The sequence below is a fragment of the Aristolochia californica genome, unplaced genomic scaffold, assembly GCF_029961685.1.
Source record: "Aristolochia californica isolate CCGP_79_NKW_82.1479 unplaced genomic scaffold, dmAriCali1.0.hap1 SCAF_7, whole genome shotgun sequence".
Lineage (NCBI taxonomy): Eukaryota > Viridiplantae > Streptophyta > Magnoliopsida > Piperales > Aristolochiaceae > Aristolochia > Aristolochia californica.
In genome coordinates, this window is record NW_027182268.1 from 8,476,406 (window position 1) to 8,490,297 (window position 13,892).

At 37.9% G+C, this 13,892-nt stretch overlaps 1 pseudogene; it reads right to left on the reverse strand.

Moving 5' to 3' along the window:
• Window positions 1-8,954: 8,954 nt before the first annotated feature.
• LOC137936770 (protein NEN1-like) lies at window positions 8,955-13,207 on the reverse strand (annotated as a pseudogene).
• Between the last annotated feature and the right edge of the window lie 685 nt (window positions 13,208-13,892).

Here is a 13,892-nt window from a genome sequence, read left to right on the forward strand (position 1 = left end):
GAAAATGTACTAAGTTACTCATAATAGTCCACAATTTACAGCATAAAAGCAAACATTTATGCCTTGGAATATAACAACAAGTTCGTGCATTTAATATTAAAATCATCAACTTACTAGTTTAGTACATACGAACGACAAAATACATATTCAAAAGCAATAAGATACAACCATCAAAAAAATTAAAAATAACAAAAAACCCTAACTGCTAAACCCTAATTCCCAAACCTAAACCCTAAACCCTAAACCCTAGACCTTAAAACCCCTAAAAACCCCAAACCCTAAACCCTATCACCTCAAAAACTGAGAACCCTAAAAAATTTTGAAAAACCAAACCCTAATTCCATACCTAAACCCTATCACCCCAAAAACCGAGAACCCTAAAAAATTTTGAAAAACCAAACCCTAATTCCATACCTAAACCCTATCACCCCAACTAAAAAAATTTGAAAAAACAAACTCTAATTCCATACCTAAACCCTATCACCCCAAAAACCAAGAACCTTAAATTTTTTTTAAAAAACCCTAAACTCTTAAATACCTTGAACAATACCCTAAATATACTAAACCCTAACCCTAAATCCCACAATTATGCAACAATCAATACAAATTATGCACAGATATTAAAATTAAATTAAATACAACACTAAATCAATTGAAAAAAAATTAGGGTTTAGGCTTACCTTCTGAAATTTGGGGAAAATCGAAGCCGGATGGGGAAATCGAAGCTGAATCGAAGTAGAATCGAAGAAATCGACACCGAAATGTTGAAAATCGAAGGAAATTGAAACCGAAATGGGTTCAATAGAAGGAAATCGGGAGGGTTTTTAGGAAAAAAGATAAGGACGAGAGGGAGAAGGGAGAGGGAGGCCGAGAGGGAGAAGAGAGAGGGAGAAGGGAGAGGGAGGCCGAGAGGGAGAAGAGAGAGGGAGAAGGGAGAGGGAGGTCGAGAGAGACAGGGAGATGAGATGTGAAGACGATGAAGGCAGAAGAGATGCGAAGACGATGAGAAGGGAGAAGAAGCCGAAGGGAGTGCGATGATGAGAAGAAGAAGAGAGCGGGCGAAAAAATTTTCGGGAGAGGAAGGCCGAGAGAGAAGGAGAAAAGAGCGAAATAATGAAAAAAATTCATCAGGGAGGGAGAAACGCATCCCGCGCGACGCTTCATGTGAATGATTTGAAAAAACGTGTTGAAACCCGATTCCCCAATTTTTGCCTGAGAAGATTACCAGCATGATTCAAATGAAGAGGCACTCATTCACCACTAACGGCCTAATCGAATGAACGAAGTAATTTCGCCTAGGAAGGATGTCGCCACTCCCGGAAAATCTCAAACTGAACCTGGAAGCATGTAAACGGTCAATAGAAGACCAAGAAGATTTCATTTGAATTTGTCCCGATGCTGTGGTAGATAGTTACCAATTCTTTTTTTGTTGAACATATTTCATTCTTATCTGAAAAATAAGCTTGTTACTGAAATACATATTTCTTTTATGAACGTCATGTTTGTATAGGAAATATTGCATGAACAAGCAATATTTAGAGAAAGCAGATTTCGCAGCAACAACAATTTGATTTGTAGGCAAATTAAAAGAATTTTAAAATTTTCCTACTGGAAGTTATAAGTATTCAGCGTGGCATACTTCTTTTGGAATTCATTAAAAACGATAAATACTAGTAAGAAAGGAGTAAAAATTGTGCTCTTGTATCATTCAAACAGGGGGAGGGGGAAGTGATGGATTCAAAAGTTGTGACCGGCTACTAGAAGAGATACACTTAAGTATATTTGTTCTTTTTTTCCTTTTCTACATTAGTGTTTTTGAGAGAAGTTTGAAAGCAAGGTAAGGAGTGTAATTTAACGAAAGGTGCCATGAAGTCCTGTCCATATGCCTCCACATCCTACAACACCAATAGTGCCTCCCGCTTGACTTCCTTTTCAAAGGATGTCATTATGCATTGTTTGGTTCAATGTGACAGAGTTTCTGTTGGCACTAATTACTGCTGCTGAGTAGAAATTTCAAAACGATGTCGGGTAGATAAACATGTAAGCCTTAAACATGAATTTCTAATATCAACATGAAATTCATTATAAATTAAATGGAAGACAAATTGTACCTCCTTCCATACGCTTCAAATTCCTTCTCTCTGTTTTCTGTTCGTGTTTGGCGCTTCCGATCTCTGAACACTCACGGCGATGGCTCAACTGAAGGGGCTTGAGTGACGAGACAGGGGACCGAAAACCATTCTTAACCGAAGCCAACCTCCCATCAAGGTTATTCATGGCTTCATGTTACCGAGGGAGTTGCAATTGCCAGAAATTTGAGATCACGTTAATGAGAAAACCGTTTCTCATAAAAACGGTTAACATTCTCCCACTTGGTCCAAACTTCTAATATAATCTTAAACCCATCGATAATCTGAATTTAAGTAATAAATATATGAATCATAGCAATAGGTCCTCTAATGACGAGTATTATCTTCCATGTATTACAATGTATGTATTACTTATACTTTGTGAATAAACCCTATGTTTACTCTTGGTCCTACATAGATGAATTTTTTCAAAATTTAAAGTGCACATAAATATGAGAAAAAACATCACATTAATTAAGAATTTCACTGAAATAACATTGTTCATACAATGAAAAAATTTACATAATGGAACCAAGTCCCATATTCACAACATGATCCTTGAATTTAAATGGTGGCATGCCCTTAGTCAAAGGATCTGTGATCATTAAGTCAGTGCTGACATGCTCAATGACCACTTTCTTTTCTTTAACATGTTCTCTTATGGCCAAATACTTTATGTCGATGTGTTTACTTCGACTTCCACTTTTGTTATTCTTGGCCATAAAAACAGCAGCTGAATTATCGCAATATATTCTTAATGGCCTAGAGATAGAATCCATAATTCTAAGCCCAGAAATGAAACTCTTAAGCCATACACCATGTGAAGTAGCCTCAAAACAGGAAACTAACTCGGCTTCCATAGTCGACGTGGCGGTCAAAGTCTGTTTGGCACTCCTCCATGATATTGCTCCACTAGCTAACAAGAAAATGAATCCCGATGTTGATTTGCGGGTTTCAACACAGCCAACAAAGTCAGAATCTGAGTAACCAATGACTTCTAAATTGTCCGTCCGCCTATACATCAGCATGTAGTCTTTGGTTCCTTGAAGGTACCTCATGACTTTCTTTGCAACTCTCCAGTGGTCTAACCCGGGATTACTCTGATATCGCCCCAACATCCCAACAGCAAATGCAATATCAGGTCTTGTGCAGACTTGAACATACATTAGGCTTCCGACAGCAGGAGCATATGGAATGTCCTTCATTTGTTCCCTTTCAAGGTCGTTCTTCGGGCATTGGTTCAAATTAAACCTATCACCCTTCACAATGGGAGCTACACTTGGTGAACAACTCTTCATCTGAAATCTCTCTAACACTGTATTAATACAGGTTTCTTGAGACAGACCTAAGATACCTCGAAATCTGTCTCTATGAATCTTAATGCCAATGACATAAGATGCCTCACCCATATCCTTCATATCAAAATTGTTAGAGAGAAATTGTTTCATCTCATATAGAAAACCCTTATCATTGGTTGCTAGCAAAATATCATCCACATATAAAACAAGAAAACAGATTTTACTCCCACTGACCTTCTGGTATATACATTGATCCATAATGTTTTCTACAAACCCGAATGAAGAAATTACATTATGAAATTTCAAATACCATTGGCGGGATGCTTGTTTTAATCCATATATTTACTTTTTTAACTTGCAACCCAATTGGTCACCATCACTAGAGGGGAATCCTTCAGGTTGTTGCATGTAAACCTCCTCCTCTAGATCTCCATTGAGAAATATCGTCTTCACATCCATTTGTTGCAGCTCTAAGTCAAAATGGGCTACTAATGCCAAAATAATGCGCAAGGAATCTTTCTTAGATACAGGAGAAAAAGTTTCCTTATAATCGATTCCTTCTTTCTGAGTGAATCCCTTAGCAACGAGTCTTGCCTTGTATCGCTCAATGTTATCTAATGAGTCTTTCTTTGTTTTAAAGACCCATTTACATCCAATGGCTTTAAATCCACTAGGCAACTCAACAAGATCCCAGACTCCATTACTCTTCATAGAATTCATCTCTTCCTTCATGGCATTGTACCATAATTCTGATTCTTTGCAACTCATGACTGCTGAAAAATACATGGGATCATTTGCGGTTCCAATGTCAGATTCTTGCAGATACACAATATAATCATCAGGAATTGCTGATCTCCTGAGTCTAGTAGATCTTCTTAATGTAGAACCATCATTTTCCTGAGAAGTATGTGGTTCAACTAGTTGTTCAAAAGTGTTTGGCAACTCTTGAAGAACTTGATCTACTAGAATGTTGTCAGCAATTTGTGGAACTTCAATGATTGGTTGTTCAACACCAGTTTGTACTTGAGGGGTGCTGTGAACAATAACCAATCTATCACTTGAGGTGGAAGGTTGAGATTCTGAATAACCCTTCTCAAAAACTATGTTCCGAGTTGGATTCCTCCCACTGATCAAGTCATTTTCAAGAAATTTTGCATTTCTTGATTCCACAATCCTAGTGTTGTGAGATGGACAATAAAATATGTAACCTTTAGACCTTTCAGCATATCCAATGAAATACCCAGTAATGGTCCTTGGGTCCAACTTCTTCTCTTGTGGATTATAAATTCTCACTTCAGATGGGCATCCCCAAACGCGCATATGTCGCAAACTCGATTTTCAACCTTTCCATAATTCAAATGGTATTTTTGGAACAACCTTGGTTGGAACTCGGTTTAATATATACACTGCCGTCTTAAGTGCTTCAGGCCACAAGGATCTAGGAAGATTGGAGTTGCTAAGCATATTCCGCACCATGCCTAATAATGTTCGGTTTCTTCTTTTTGCTACACCATTTTGGTCCGGAGAACCAGGCATGGTATATTGGGCAACAATCCCATGTTCCTGAAGAAACTTTGTAAATGGCCCAGGTGCTAGTCCATTCTCAGTGTATCTACCATAGTATTCTCCACCTCTATTTGATCTCACGATCTTAATTTGCTTACCGCAATGTGTCTCTACTTCAGCCTTAAAGATCTTAAAGGCGTCTAATGCTTCATTCTTGTTATAAAGCATGTAGAGATACATGTATCGTGAGGAATCATCTATAAAAGAGATGAAGTATTTCTGACCATGTGAGTCTGGACTACATATATCAGTATGTATGATCTCTAATATGGTTGAACTCCTATTGGCACCTTTCTTTGACTTGTTAGTCTGCTTTCCCTTAATGCAGTCGACACAAGTCTCAAAATCAGTAAAATTCAGAGTATTAAGTACCCCTTCATTCACTAATCTTTTAATTCTATCTATGGAGATATGACCTAATCTCCGGTGCTATAATGTAGAGAAATCCTCATTAATAACACTTCTTTTATTACTAGTGTGAACATGCATTGAACCGTAAGTGGCATTGTTTTGTAAATTAATGCTATAAAGACCATCAGACAATGTACCATTCCCAACACAATCAGACTTATAATATAAACTGAAAGATGAGTCTGAAAAGTTAAAAGAATATCCATAAGGTACAAGCTTTGAAACTGAAATCAAGTTTCTGGAGAAACTTGGAACATAAAACGTCTTTTCTAATTTTAAAACAAAGCCACTACTTAAAGTTAAATAGCAAGTTCTTATAGCTTCCACATGTGAGCTCATCTGATCTCCTGAGAAAATGTGATGCTCACTTCCCACTGGTTTCCTTAGGTTTTGCAAACCCTGCAAGGAATTCGAGATGTGGATTGTTGATCTAGAATCAATCCACCAAGTGTAATTATTGACATTAACCATATTAGATTCATAACAAACAAATGAGGTTGGTGTACCTTTGTCAGCAAGCCATTTCTGAAACTTGGCACACTCCTTCTTCATGCGTCCATTCTTTTTACAGAAAAAACACTTGGAATCTTTCTTAATGCCAGCTTGGGGGGATATTTTACCCTTCCCTTTTTGTTTGGCTTGATACTTGCCCTTTCCATGTGTTGCCATCATGACATTTTCTCCTTGTTCCATCACCAGTCTCCCTTCCTCTTGAACACACATGGTCAAAAGTTCATTAACTGACCATTTATCTTTATGTGTGTTGTACGAGATTTTGAAGGGTCCATATTGGTGCGGAAGGGAATTCAGAATGTAATGCATCACAAAAGATTCTGACATATCAACCTCAAGATTTTTTAATTGAGCCACAATATCCCTCATTTGCATGATGTGGTCACGCACACCTCTCATACTGGTGTGCTTGAGGGATGAGAACTTCATGATTAGGGTGCTTGCTAATGCCTTATCTAAAGTGACAAATTGAGCATCAATGGCTTTCAGCAAGTCTTTGACATTTTCATACTGCTCAACAGAACCACGAGTACTAGCAGCAATTTTAGTCTTAATGAACATTACACTGAGGCGATTAGATCGCTCCCATCGTTCATAAAGTGTAATTGCAGCTGCAGTCTGGTATTAGTAATTTCGGGTGGTTCGTCTTTCCTAATAGCATAATCTATGTCCATCCACCCTAAATGAAGAAGTATTCTCTCTTTCCAGACCTTATAGTTGTCTCCCTTAAGATCAGGGATATCACAACGAAAATCAGAGAAATGTGCAGGTTGTACAACTGCATAAAATTACAAATTACATGCCGATGTTAAAATTGAGGCCTGAATAAAATATCATGCTTTACCAATGTAAATCATGCTTAAAAATCAAATCAACTGACATAAAAAATATTGCCTGTGGGTTAAATGTTTTTAATTCAAGTAGATTCAAGATTCTTTATCAGTTAACTTGATGATATAACTGTCAAATTATTTATGAATTCATAATTCCTGTGGGTAAATTATGAATAATTTGATATTTTATCCTAATTAATATACTCAAATATAATAAAAAATTCATGTGGGATAAAATTTATTATATTAAGTATAATTAATTACAATTAATTTATAATTTTTCTTTATGATAAAACTATCAAATTATTTATGAATTCATAATCCTTGTGGGTAAATTATGAATAACTTGATATTTTATCCTAACTAATAAATTCAAATATAATAAAAATTCCTGTGGGATAAAATTTATTATATCAAATAAAATTAGTTACAATTAATGTCTATTATTCTTTATGTGATCCTAATCATAATATATAATTTTTATGAAGTTAAAGATGTTGTGGCTACTCTCTAATTAATAAAAAATTATATGGATCACTAGACATTAAATCTCATAAATATATGAGAATAGCATGAATGGCATAATTGTAACTTACACTAACATGTTATCATTATGCACCAAATATGCTCATAAGATATGCATAATTAAAAACTATAATATTATGCATAACTTTAATTTCATGCATTTACATATAAGCCAAAAAATGCATAAAAACTGTGACAAGAAATAAATTTACGATTTCCTATATACACAATAGCAGACGGCCAGTGGCCTAATGGTCACTGACGCACATGAATATACGACTGCGCGGGTTCGAATCCCGCTGGCGCAAAACCAATTTAAGTACCGAGTCGGCTCGGCCCAGGAACGGCGAGACAACTCGTCTGAGTCGACTCGATTTTTTTTTTCTTTGAGTCAACCCGACCTGAGTCGCGGTTGCCGAGTTGGAACGGTGAGTCGCAGAAAACTCGTCCCGAGCCAACTCGATGGTATTTACAAAACAACCATATGAATTTAATTTACATGATCTGCGCGTTGGAGGTCGTCTTCAACCTCCAGCCGCGTGCAGAAGGAAAGTTCGCCGGCGTTCCGCCGACGTTTTTTCAAGTCGTCGACGCTGAAAAACAGGTCGGAATTGTTGCCGACATCGGCGCTGCGTCTCCGACGCTCTCAGGCGACACGAGACAGCCACCGATAGTCCCGCACAGAGAACGAACAGAGACTGTCGGCACCGGTAGTTTTATACAATGTCGACGCCGACAAACCGTGCAGAATGGTCGCCAGCGTTGGTTGTCGTTCTCCGACGCTTTTCGCCGATGTAAGAGCCCCGGCTCCCACAAATGGGAAGCGCACAGAATTTGCTTTAAAAAACAAAAAACAGAGCCGAAAACAAAAATAGAGATTCTCGGAATCAAAACGCTGGATCAGAGGTCTGCTCTGATACCAACTGTAAGCCTTAAACATGAATTTCTAATATCAACATGAAATTCATTATAAATTAAACAGAAGATAAATCGTACCTCCTTCCATACGCTTCAAATTCCTTCTCTCTGTTTTCTGTTCGTGTTCGGCGCTTCTGATCTCTGAGCACTCATGGCGATGGCTCAACTGAAGGGGCTTGAGTAACAAGATAGGGGACCGAAAACCATTCTTAACCGAAGCCAACCTCCCATCAAGGTTATTTATGGCTTCGTGTTACCGAGGGAGTTGCAACTGCCGAAAGTTGCAACTGCCAAAAATTTGAGACCACGTTAATGAGAAAACCGTTTCTCATAAAAACGGTTAACAAAACAATGAAACCCGTCCTTATGGGTGGTAATTATTTGCCTTAAAACTGAGTTCTTCTCTAGTAGAGCACATGTAAGCAACTGGAGATATCGTATGAATGGGGATGAAGTGTTTGAAGTTCTCCCTACGGAATGAATTGGCTTTTAATAATTTCATATGAAAGCCTCTCAAATATTTCACAAAGAAGTGATACGTCCTCCAACTTCCAATAACCAGAGGCTTCCATATAGGTCTGACCAACTCAAGATTCGTATCGTCTCACTTTGCACCTAAAATTATCAGTAATTAGCCACTTTCTATCCAGATTAATCCCAGCCATAATCTTTTCTTCAGAAATATTAAATACAGCATAGATGCAGCATCTCTCCGCTTGACAGAAGTAAATATTTGAAACTTTTATATGTTTATAAATTTAAATACAATCTACAAAAGTAAGATCCACTAATCTATGCAGAATGAATTATTAACTTCTTCGAAACCAGTTTTATGCCCATAGACTGCTTATAATCGTACACATCTAAAGAGAAACATGCATCAATATAAGATCCAGGAATGAACCATTCCCCAATATCTGCGACGTCATCTTCACTAAAATCAAGCCTTTGAATGTTACCAGACGTTTCACTTTGAAATATCTCAGTGCAGTATATCATGGTGCTCTGATGCGTAGCAATGGGTATGCTGAAAAGTTAGTGTTCATCAAGATAAGTTATGATCTATCGTATCAATATAAATAAAAAAACCAAAAAAACTTGTGGGTGACAAATATAAAGACAACGAGGCCAGTATCAGAGGCCAAAAAGTACAAGGGAGCCCAAAGACAGCCTCGGCCTACATGGTGGATACAAAACATTAACTTAAGTAGTAATAGTGTAGTGTTACAACACCTGATTGCCCCCACAGAGGAATCGCAAAGGGAATGACATCTTTCAGGATAAAGGTGACAGTTTCTAAATAACTAATACAGTTCCAAGCCATTAGCCTGTACACATGCTTCACTCACTCACGTTTGCCAAATGGTATTTGCCATGAAAATCCGTGGAAATGGAGGAAAAAAGAAGAAGAATTTCATTTCAAAGAACTATCATCTTTCTCCTCACTGAAGCAGGAAAATAAGATATCCATTTCAATAGAGAATCGAAATAAGAAAAGATTAAAACTTACTGTAGTCGTATGGTTGACATGTTAGTATAGCCATGGTCTTTCCTCACAACTGACTTCCATTCAGATGTGCTACCCAAGTTCATAAAAAACACGCCTAACATGATCGCCGCACATGTCAAGCACCTTGCACAGGCTTGGAGATGGATCCACCACAATATTGATTCGTGGGCGTCCAGCATAGTCTTGAAACTTGGAACTGACCCCAAAACGAATTCTCATTCTTTTGCAACAGATTTGCAAAGGAATGTCATCATACGTAAGAAGAATCCTAGGAGCTCTTCCATGGCTAACAGGAGAAATTGATATAGAATGGAGTGAAACTTCATCAGGGTCTAAAAATATAGGGTTTTGGGACACCGAATTGAAGGTTGTAGAAGTGTTCGCAAGGCATGAGTCCTGAACAATTGGAAAATCATTGAAAGGGTAAACACAGTGATCAGTGTATAAACCTGGAAATACATGTCTTTTTAAATTGAAGAGACATTTTTTGGAATGGCAAAGTGCTGAAAATTTTCCATTGATTTAATGAAAAAAATTGAGTCTTAAATACACAAAATATTCCAGGTCACTATCCACACTATTTTCAAAAACATTCTTATCTCGGTCAGAATCCAAACAGAGTTCAAACTTAAAGACATGCACAACCACTCAGCTGAAAAGTGCAAACTTGTTGAATTCGTGCAAAACTAGCACCATTGAAATGCAAGCATGATGTGTGAAAATTAGCTATACATCCAGGTATGGCAATAAATGGAAATCTATTTGGGGAGGAAAAGAGAGTGTGCCATGGAGACAAAACACCTTGAAGGGCTAAGCAGGATGTACTTCTTCAGCCAAGTGGGCAATGTGGGCCACCGGTGACCCTCCAGTACAGGAAAGTTACTGCACAGTCCTACTCCTATTTTGATTACCAACATTTGCATACTGACATGAGCTATACTACTAGTCTTTATGTCAGATGAAGAATTTCGTTAGACAGAAGAAAAATGACCAAAAAGGGATCCAAACAAATAGCAAAAGAACCATGTTTAGCTTCATTATTAATGAGAAAGCGAAAGATAACCCAGAAATCAATTATAAAATCAAAAGTTTAAGGAAATAACAATAAATCCAAAGAGTTGAGAGATCAAATCAAATTCCCTATAGATATAGAAAGATATGTGTTTTCTTCTACTTGATTCATATAGAAGTTACTGGCCATTTAATATTAAATGCAATGTTTTGTGATATTGGATTTCATTTAAGATGATTCTTAGGGTTTGACTACTTTTAAGAACTTAATATTCCACAGATGAGCATAGGAGGTTGCGTATTTCTAGTACAAAGTTTTTGTGCAGCAATGTATCATTTCTAATGTGTTTACCCTTTTAAGAACAAAATGGTGTAACATTATGGTCAAATAATGTCTGGATCACTCATAAAGTGCACCTTAAGCTCATATAATCTAGAGATCTTATAGGATTACAGGGGAAGACCAAACAGAAGTAGGGAAGCACTTTCAGCTAATAAGCACTTTCAGAATAGCACTCTGCTACCAACAGGAGGAAACAAAGCCTTTTGTAAGGGAAATAAAAAGTTAAAAATAAGCTAACAATGAGAATCCACAAAAAAGGCTTCACAAGCAGCATAGTTTGGAGCTATAATCTGGTCAGCACTAAATGCATGAAGACCAACAAAAAAAGAGTAGAATCTTTTCTTTTATGAATCTCCAAAAAATAAATTAATTATTTAAGTAAAGGAACTTACCAACAGAACACGACATAGGATACTATGTTCTGCTTGTTTTTTTACTTCACTTTTTTATTTTAATAGTCAAGTTTATGAGTTTTCTATCAAATTCAGAAGATACGAGAAAGTTACCAAGAACAACACTGCTGCACAGTGCTTGAGAACTTTAAGATTCATACGCACATCATCCAAACTTCTGCAAAATGACAGGAGAAGAAAAGTGATTAGTATTCAATTTTTTCCTTTGAAAACAAGGTAAAGAAAACAAGAAGGAAAGGAAAAGCCAAGAGCCAGAACAAGGTTATAAGTGAGAAAGCATTACAATAGAGAATTAGAAATCGAGGGAAACATATTTTTTTTCTGGATGCCTCATGTTGATCCTGTTCCTCCTCATATTCTCTCGTCTCTCTTTCTATCTTCCATCTTCTCAGACCAACTCTCTCTGCTCCTTTACTTCTCGCATCACTTCAATCCCTCTTTTCTTTTCGTTTTTTGTTTCTCTTTTCTCCCTTCTTACTTGAGTAAATTTCAAATTATGGTTTATGGAACCCAAACAAAAGCAGACAAGATCAAGGGAGAAGCCCCAACAGAATTACAACTCAAGAAGGAAAAAACTACCATAACAAGGTGATATAAAGCCAAAAACAAACATTCTTATGTACAAGCACAATTTAAGAACAAATATAAATAATATTTTTTAACAAATAAGCATGGAGATACCATCACATGGAGATACCATCAGGTCATAATTGGCCTACATGGCGAGAATATTGTGTCTCAAAACAATAGGGTGTCTGACTAGGGCCTAAGACAACTCAAATTCAAAGAAGTACAATAACATGCAGCAGCATATATAAACTATGGAGAAGCAGGTGGATTCATTATTTAGACATCTGCAAAGTATACCTGTGTTTCTGTTCTCCAAGTTCGAAATACCTCGCTAGAGTAGCCATCTGAAAAAATAGTTGTTTAGTGCATGAATGTAGAAATGGCAGAGAATGAATAGTCGATGACGCCATGAAGCGCTAAATAGTATCCATAACCTTCATATTTCCGGCTCTTCTTCCGAACCTTTGCGTCAGCAATGGTAAGGAGTCAAGGGTGCCACTAGGCTCAGGTGCAGGGCGACCAATGTCTGCAAACGCCTCGCGAATTCGTGGACAGTCAAACTTGAGGATGTTATGACCAACCCAAACTCGTCCTGTAATTACAACATCATACAACAGAAAGCGACAGAGACGAAGAGAGATGGAAATGGGCTCAGCAAATCAATCAGAATGAGGATGGAAACTAACCGTGAAGAATATCGAAAACCTTATCAGCAACTTGTGCAAAGTAAGGTGCCTGAGCGAGGGCATCTTTTGTGATACCATTGCCCCTGTCGAAGGCAGGGGAGATGGAGGAAAGATCAGAAGGTCTGATGAGGGTGGAGTAGTCGTCCAATTCCAAGAGTCTCCGAGGGCACACTAAAATGGCTCCGAACTCTAAAAGCAAGCACTTTTGGCCGGTTCCGAAAGGCATCGTCGTCTCAACATCCATGAATACGAGTTCTTGACGAGAGCTACTTACATCACTGGATGATTCCATCTCAACTGCAGTTAATGCAGCACGAGATTCTGATTTGAAGTCTTAAATGGAGGTGGATGGAGGGAAATGTTCCATGGTATCTTTCTCACTTCTGGGCAGACGGAAGTATGAAAATGGCTCTCCAAGGGCATGTAAGAGTGAGAAGACCTTCATTTATCCCAGAGAGGAGTCTTCCTATCTTGCCCGCGAAGAAATTGTTCTACCAAAAAGCCGAACAAAGTTGGTTCACCGTTCGAATTTTCTCATTTCTTCATGAGCAAGAAAGGCATCTTCTACCTTCAAAATGATATGCACCGGTACGCGGCACCCACGTGTACGTGTCTTTCGAAGTCGGATCTTGTCCAGACAAGCTGAATCACACGAAAGCACGAGGAATGAGAAGTACTACTTTTTCCTTTTTCTTTCGGAGGGGGCTTTACTGAAAGCAAGAGGAAGGGAAGATTTCTCACCCGACTGATATAATAATATAGAATCCACCCTTACTAGTAGTACGGGTGGCATCGAAATTTTCTATTCAAAATTTTCTGATCTTGAATTAAATTCGAGACTGGGTTTCGGGCAGCACTCGAACAAGTGATGGTTTGGTTTGAGAGTTCGCAAGCCTATTCGTTTACTTAAACCAGTGAGAGGAAGGGTAACGAGTCTTTCCCTATAAAAATGATACTCTGCAGGCTTCGGGATCGAGGTCTCATTAATTGAAGAAGACCCTGGCCAATCCATGTGGCTTGCTTGACGAACGTCAGCAACAGAGCAACGTTTTCCTCTGACGATTCGCTTAACAAATTTCCTACGATGGCCTTCACCTCCCACTATCACTTGATTCAAAGAAAGTATATTAAGCCTCAGGGGGAACTGGGGACTGATCGCTCCGTCA